Source organism: Aythya ferina (assembly GCF_964211825.1).
Source record: "Aythya ferina genome assembly, chromosome: 10".
In the NCBI taxonomy this organism is placed as follows: Eukaryota; Metazoa; Chordata; class Aves; order Anseriformes; family Anatidae; genus Aythya; species Aythya ferina.
This window is the reverse complement of record NC_140306.1, coordinates 3,249,086-3,255,085: the sequence shown is the minus strand read 5'-3', so window position 1 is coordinate 3,255,085 and position 6,000 is coordinate 3,249,086. Positions and strand designations below refer to the sequence as shown.

At 36.8% G+C, this 6,000-nt stretch overlaps 1 long non-coding RNA gene across 5 annotated transcripts in view; it reads left to right on the top strand.

The window, feature by feature from the left end:
• The first annotated feature begins 1,164 nt into the window (after positions 1-1,164).
• LOC311442309 overlaps positions 1,165-6,000 on the top strand; it is a 58,726-nt gene continuing 53,890 nt past the window's right edge. For all 5 annotated transcript variants that reach the window (XR_014696556.1, XR_014696557.1, XR_014696558.1 and 2 more), the window contains exon 1: positions 1,165-1,261. This is a non-coding gene — a long non-coding RNA (uncharacterized lncRNA). The remainder of the gene's footprint in view (positions 1,262-6,000) is intronic.

Sequence of the window (6,000 nt, the reverse complement as noted above, 5' to 3'; positions counted from 1 at the left end):
TCCACCATGGTGTTTTATGGTAAGCTCTTCTTCAGCTTCAGAGCTTTGGTAAGTGAGGATACATATTTTTATATATATCCTGTAATATATATTAGAGGATATTTATATTTTATATATATATTTTTTATATACACATTTATTTTTGTGTGTATGTATAAAAGTCTTATGGAAAGCTTCTCAGTAATTGAACTCTTCTGTTGCATAGTTCAACACATTGGTAAATATTGCACAGAAAAACTTATTTAACATTTCATTTTTAATATACAAATTAATTTGCTTTGGACATGTTGATGTCTTTTATGTTTGCTTTCCAGGCAAGTCTGAGAAATCAAATATTACTGCTGAAAATGTAGTGAGAAGCAAAATTATGACTCATTCACATGTGGATAGTTGAACTGTAGAGTGAGATTCATTGTCTTTCAGGGACATGTAGTCTAGGTTTGCATCTGAATTCAGTAATAGAGCAGCTTGTGTCATATTTCTGAGACACACAAATGCACAAATCCTCCCATGTGACTGCCTGAGTACTGACTTCTAGCCTGTAAAGCAAACAGCACATGGAGTGGTGAAGCTGTCCCCAGTGGGCAGCAGGGCTCATGTTGCCAAGTGCGCAAAGCCACAGATTGGAGAAATGTTGAGTGATGAGTCTGAGAATATGAAAAAATAACAGCTATTTTACTGTCTCAGAAGAGGTTTTATAAATACTTTGATAATGGATAAATTATTCATTATTAATTGTTCTCATGTTAAAATGATTTTATATGTGATGATGATTAATTAACTAGGACCTAACATCTGCTGAACCTGCTCCTGGTGTTGAGACAGTTCTCTTGGTTTCATCCAAACCATACTCTGCCTTTCATACTCTGCCTTTTGGGAACATAGCTTTTCACTTAAAACCATGTCAGACTTGAATATTTTGATAGTACTGGAAAAAATTTATTTTGTTTTATTTTATTTTATTTTTATTTGTATTTTATTATTTTATTTTATTTTATTTTATTTTATTTTATTTTATTTTATTTTATTTTATTTTATTTTATTTTATTTTATTTTATTTTATTTTATTTTATTTTATTTTATTTTATTCCAAGCAAGACTGAGGGGATGCAAACTGCCAGGAGCAGAAACTGAGAGCTGCTCCTTTCTTCCTGCATCTGCGAGCTGCCACTGCCGAGCTTTCCACAGGTGCATCACAACAAGTGCTCTGCTCCTGAGAGCTCCTCCTGCAAAACCCATCCCAGGGAGTGCCCCCGAGCAGGTACGAGATGCCATCCTCTCCCTCTCAGCAAAACCTCTGCATGTATGCAATGTATTGCTTCAATAAGGTTTATTCTTATTTATCCTTATTATATAATGCCTTCTTTTGGCATTAACCATTTCTAAGAATTTTTCAGAATAATTTTTCTTTATCTGTTTTCATATAATATCTGAAAACTAAAAAATTAGGGGCTAATTCCTGTTTATTCCTTCTCTGGCCTGGAAATAAGAGCAAGGAGGGGACTGAGATATTTCACTGCACTTCAACATTCCCAGTTTTCTGGTGTTGTCAACCCAACAGCGTGCAGTTTGGCCCACTTCATGCTGTGACCTCCCACATGAAGCAGGATAGCTGTTTGTCCCAGTCCGGGACAAATAGGAGGATGTTAGCTGGCTGATGCTTCTAGCCCTGGGTCTTGTGGAAGACATTTAAATTTTGGTGGATTTTTTTTATGTGTAATTTAAGTGATTTAATTAAGAAAGTTAACTTGAAAACTGGTTCTGATTCATCTTCTGTGTCCAAAAAAAGAAAAAAAAAAGTCTCTAAAATGTTCTAAAAGTAGAGATAAATGCCTTCTGCCTTTCCAGTTCCTGATTCATTAAAATAATTGATTGACTTTCAGTGGCTACAAAGCTGACAGCATGTAGTCTATTAATGTATTCGCTCTAAGAAGGTCATGCCCTCTGTTAAATAACTACTGCTGCAAGTTAGTGAGACCTGTGCCCATGTCACTGAGAGCAAAAAGGGACCCTGGCAGAACAAATGCCAAGTGAGCTCAGTGTTTTGGTCTGCAAACTCAATTATTCCTTACAAATGTTTCATTTAACATGTTAAAATTTACCAAAAGCAGCAGTGGTTTTAGAAAGCTTGTCATTGTCATTACTGCCACATGTCGTTCAGAACTATGAAGTATAAAGATTCTGGGGAAAGGAAATATTTGTAAATATACATTGAGCTTATACTTTGGGCTTCTGATCCCATTCTGAAGGGGTAACCTGGAGGGAGGAATATCTTCTCTGCTTTTCATTCTCACAGACCAAAGTGACAACACATCCCCTATCAGCAATGCTGAGCAAAGAAAGGGAATAAAGTGGGAAAGGAATAGATTAACAGGGGTTCTGCTCAGGAAGAGACAATTCTCATTAAAGTTTGCAATTGGGCTCGTAGATAACTTCCAATATTTAAGCAGAAGCTGCATCGTCATCCTGTGTTACTGCATTAATCACCTGCTGGTGGTTTTGCTAAGAACTATTGTGGGGATCATGTCGTGTACTTGCGGTTCCTTGTTTTTTTTGCATGAAGTCTTAACCTAGTAAAGAGTAAGAAAATGTAATCACTGGTGGAAATGCACTTCCAAGGGTGACTCGCAGAGGATGAGAAGGGAGAGCTGTCACCTTGTCACCCTGGAAGGGCTCATGACAGTATCTGTAGAGCTGTTTGTGCAGCTGTCCATTTTTTTTTGTTCAAGGTACCCATCACAGGATGTGCAAAAAGTACTCAAAGAGACCTGTATGCCTTTCTGTGCCTCCAAAGAAAACAGTTGCCTCTCACCATTATTTTAGAAGCCCGGTCCTTGGAAATATCCTTAAATAGTATCAGTGTTGCTCTTGATGCAAGTAGCTTCAATGCAGAACAGGATGACTAGTCCAAGCTGCAAGGAATCAGCATTACAGTTATTTTTATTTTATTTGATTATTATTATTTTTATTTTTATTATCTTTCTTTTTTATTTATTTTTATTCTTTAAGAAAGGTTAAAAATCACCCAGGTACTGCAAACTTTACAAAGTGTGCAGACAGGTACAGAATGCTTTGAACTTCTGAAAAAGAAGGCTGTTAAAGTCAGTCAGTTATAAATTTATTCTACAGTGGAGGCTGTGAATGTCCAAAGCTAGACTTGGACTAGATTTATGTCTAGTCATACATTATTTATCAGCTACCAAAAAAAAAAAAAAAAAAAAAAAGAAGAAAAAAGGCTTTATGATACAGCACTATATTTATAGAAAAATAAAAATTCTGTTGAAAAAGGAGCTGTGCAAAGTTAAAAATGTTAGGCTTCTGATCAACACCTACTCCTCCTCTCAGCTGCCTTTCATGCATTTCAATTTAGACTAATGCTAGTGTGGATTGTTAAATTTACATCTCATGTCAGAATCAAATGTTAACCCCAAAAGCCGGGGAGTTATCATTTAATTCTGAAATAGTTAGAAAAATCAAGAGAACTTGGATTTCAGCTTTAATAAGTTGAAAGACTAGAATCAGTTATTTACAAAAGGTTGGTTGTTTGGACTCCACTGCAAAGCCATTTGGCACTCAGATTTTTCCACTCTACCAGCATCTTTGACACTTGGATGTCCTTTCTGGCAAAAATGTTTAAATTAAAATAATGAACATTTACTAATGTTTCCATTTTAAAGTTCCTTATTGACAATGTCATTAAAATATTTTCCCAAACAGAAACATTTGAAGATAACCCATACTTGGATCAGGTATTTCTTTAAGTACAAATATAAATAAGACTACTCATCTTGAAATTTATGGCAGAGCTCAAAGGTATAATGAGGTTTTACAAGGGAAAAGTGGTTCTACTGCTGGATGTTTGGCTTTGGTTTAGAGTACCTAGAAATAAATCAGTGCTATAGGTCAGGTTTGACAGCACTAAAATTTAATTAAATTGTGTAATTTCCTTTTCAAATTACAGAAAGTCCCCTTAATGTTGTAATTGTACAACATTTCCACCACGTTGATTAGAAATTTAAATACACAAGCAATTTATATTACACTGAAAGCAGAAAACTAGAGAACGGTGGCAGAATAGCAAATGTCCAGAATTAGGGAACAAGCTGTGTGACTGCAGAGGCGCAGGCACCGCTCAGCGGCCTGTCAGAGCACAGCAGGGCTGGAATCTGCTTGGCAAAACTGGGTGGTAAGTCATCCTATGGTAAATTTTGTAAAATAGTTTTGTTCTACAAATGAACAATGGAAGTCCTATGTTTTTTTGTTTCATAAATGTAAGCTTATTTGTCTTGCAGACATGTTGTGCAGCATGGGGAATATTGGTGTGTCTGTGGGACATTGTTCTCCTGCCCAGTGCTTAGAGATGGTGACTACAATAGTCCCATTAGCCCCTTGTTCTTGGACTTCGAGTTGCACACATAATGTGGCTAGTGGTGTGGCTAGAAAACCTGATGGAAAAAAAAACAAACGCGTGATTTTACTGTGTTGAAAAGTGAGTGTACCATTAGGTCACATAAGTCCTGCTGTGGTTGTCAGGTTGGATAATTTAGGGTCTTTAAAACATTAAGCTGAGCAGCAGTAGTATGCAACATTAAGAATAATTAACTTGTTGGAAAGTGAATTTCTATTTCTTCATTAAGTTTTATCTTTTGGAATGAAGGACTAATTCCCAAGTATTCACATGAACTACAACTGCTCACATAAAGTCTTACAAATGTTAATGACAGGCATGAATGTACGTAATGTGAACCCATCGGATTTGAATGCATGTGACTTGTTTTTGCAGCTCTATAAATATATACCTTGTAAAAATATATAAAATATATATATACCTTGTAAATTTGAGATTCCTATTATGTCCAAATGTATACATGAATGTTTACTCTGGATTTATAGTAAACAACTGTACCCTGTGTTGATGCTGCTAGTGCACCTTCTTGGGGCAGGTTGGAGGAGCTCTGCTCCAGTGTGCCACCAGGTTGGCTCAGTGATGCCATTCACCTCTTCCCCATGTGTGCATTGCTGCATGGTTAGTGATGCTGTGAACTCTCCCCTTCATCGCGAGTACCAAAATGAACAGATAGATCAAGGGCTTTTAAGGCACAAATTGAACAAGAAACATTATTTACCTTTCCCTGCCATCCTTGTAAATTCTTCTAGATAGCATCTCTAGGTTTTACTTTGTCTCCGTAAACATGCCAGCTCCCATCACTGAAATCCTCGGGACAGCATTGCACCTTGAAGAATACCAGCCACAGTCCTATGGATTGCTGCTTTACGGTCAGATCTGGATATTCACTTCTCTGGATGACGAAGAAATTCAGGTTTGAGCTGGATCAGGCACATGCGTACAACTGTGTTCCTTTCAGGCTAACACAAGACACAGCTCTTATACCCATAAGAATGTATGAAAATGATCTGGCGGCAGTTCCCTCTGAATGCTTGATCCAATGTGAAGACTGCCTTTAAAAAGTTAAACTTTTTGGCAGAGGATTGAATACAAAGATCAGCATTTCTATCATCGTGCTTTGATGATTTAGATCCAGTACTAAAGCCTAAATCCATTTTTATGGGCTCATCAACCTCAGTCTGAGTATCTGGTAGCATCCAGGCAGCTTAAACTGAGAACTGCCAGATCTGTTTGATCCTCACTAAATTTTCAGAGCAAGGAAGACCTGGGCCCGCAGGAAAGGATGATAAGCTATTTCTCTGGAAGAAATTTTGGTGTTGCTCATATGTTCCACCTTGCGTTGTAATTGCTTACACCATGCGTGAGACCTGAGTGCTTCAGATAGGAGAAAATAGTTCAGAGGCTCTGTTGAACATCCGTGTTTCGGGCTGCCTATCTGAAATTAATCTTTTTTTTTTTTTTTTTTTTTTAGCACTGGGTTTTATCATTTTTATAAGAAAAGGCCAATCTTATAGTTGTTGGAAAGTTATGCCAGTGAGCATAAAAAAAAATATGACTGACTTTCTTAGCTTTTACATTTTGGTGTGATAAAT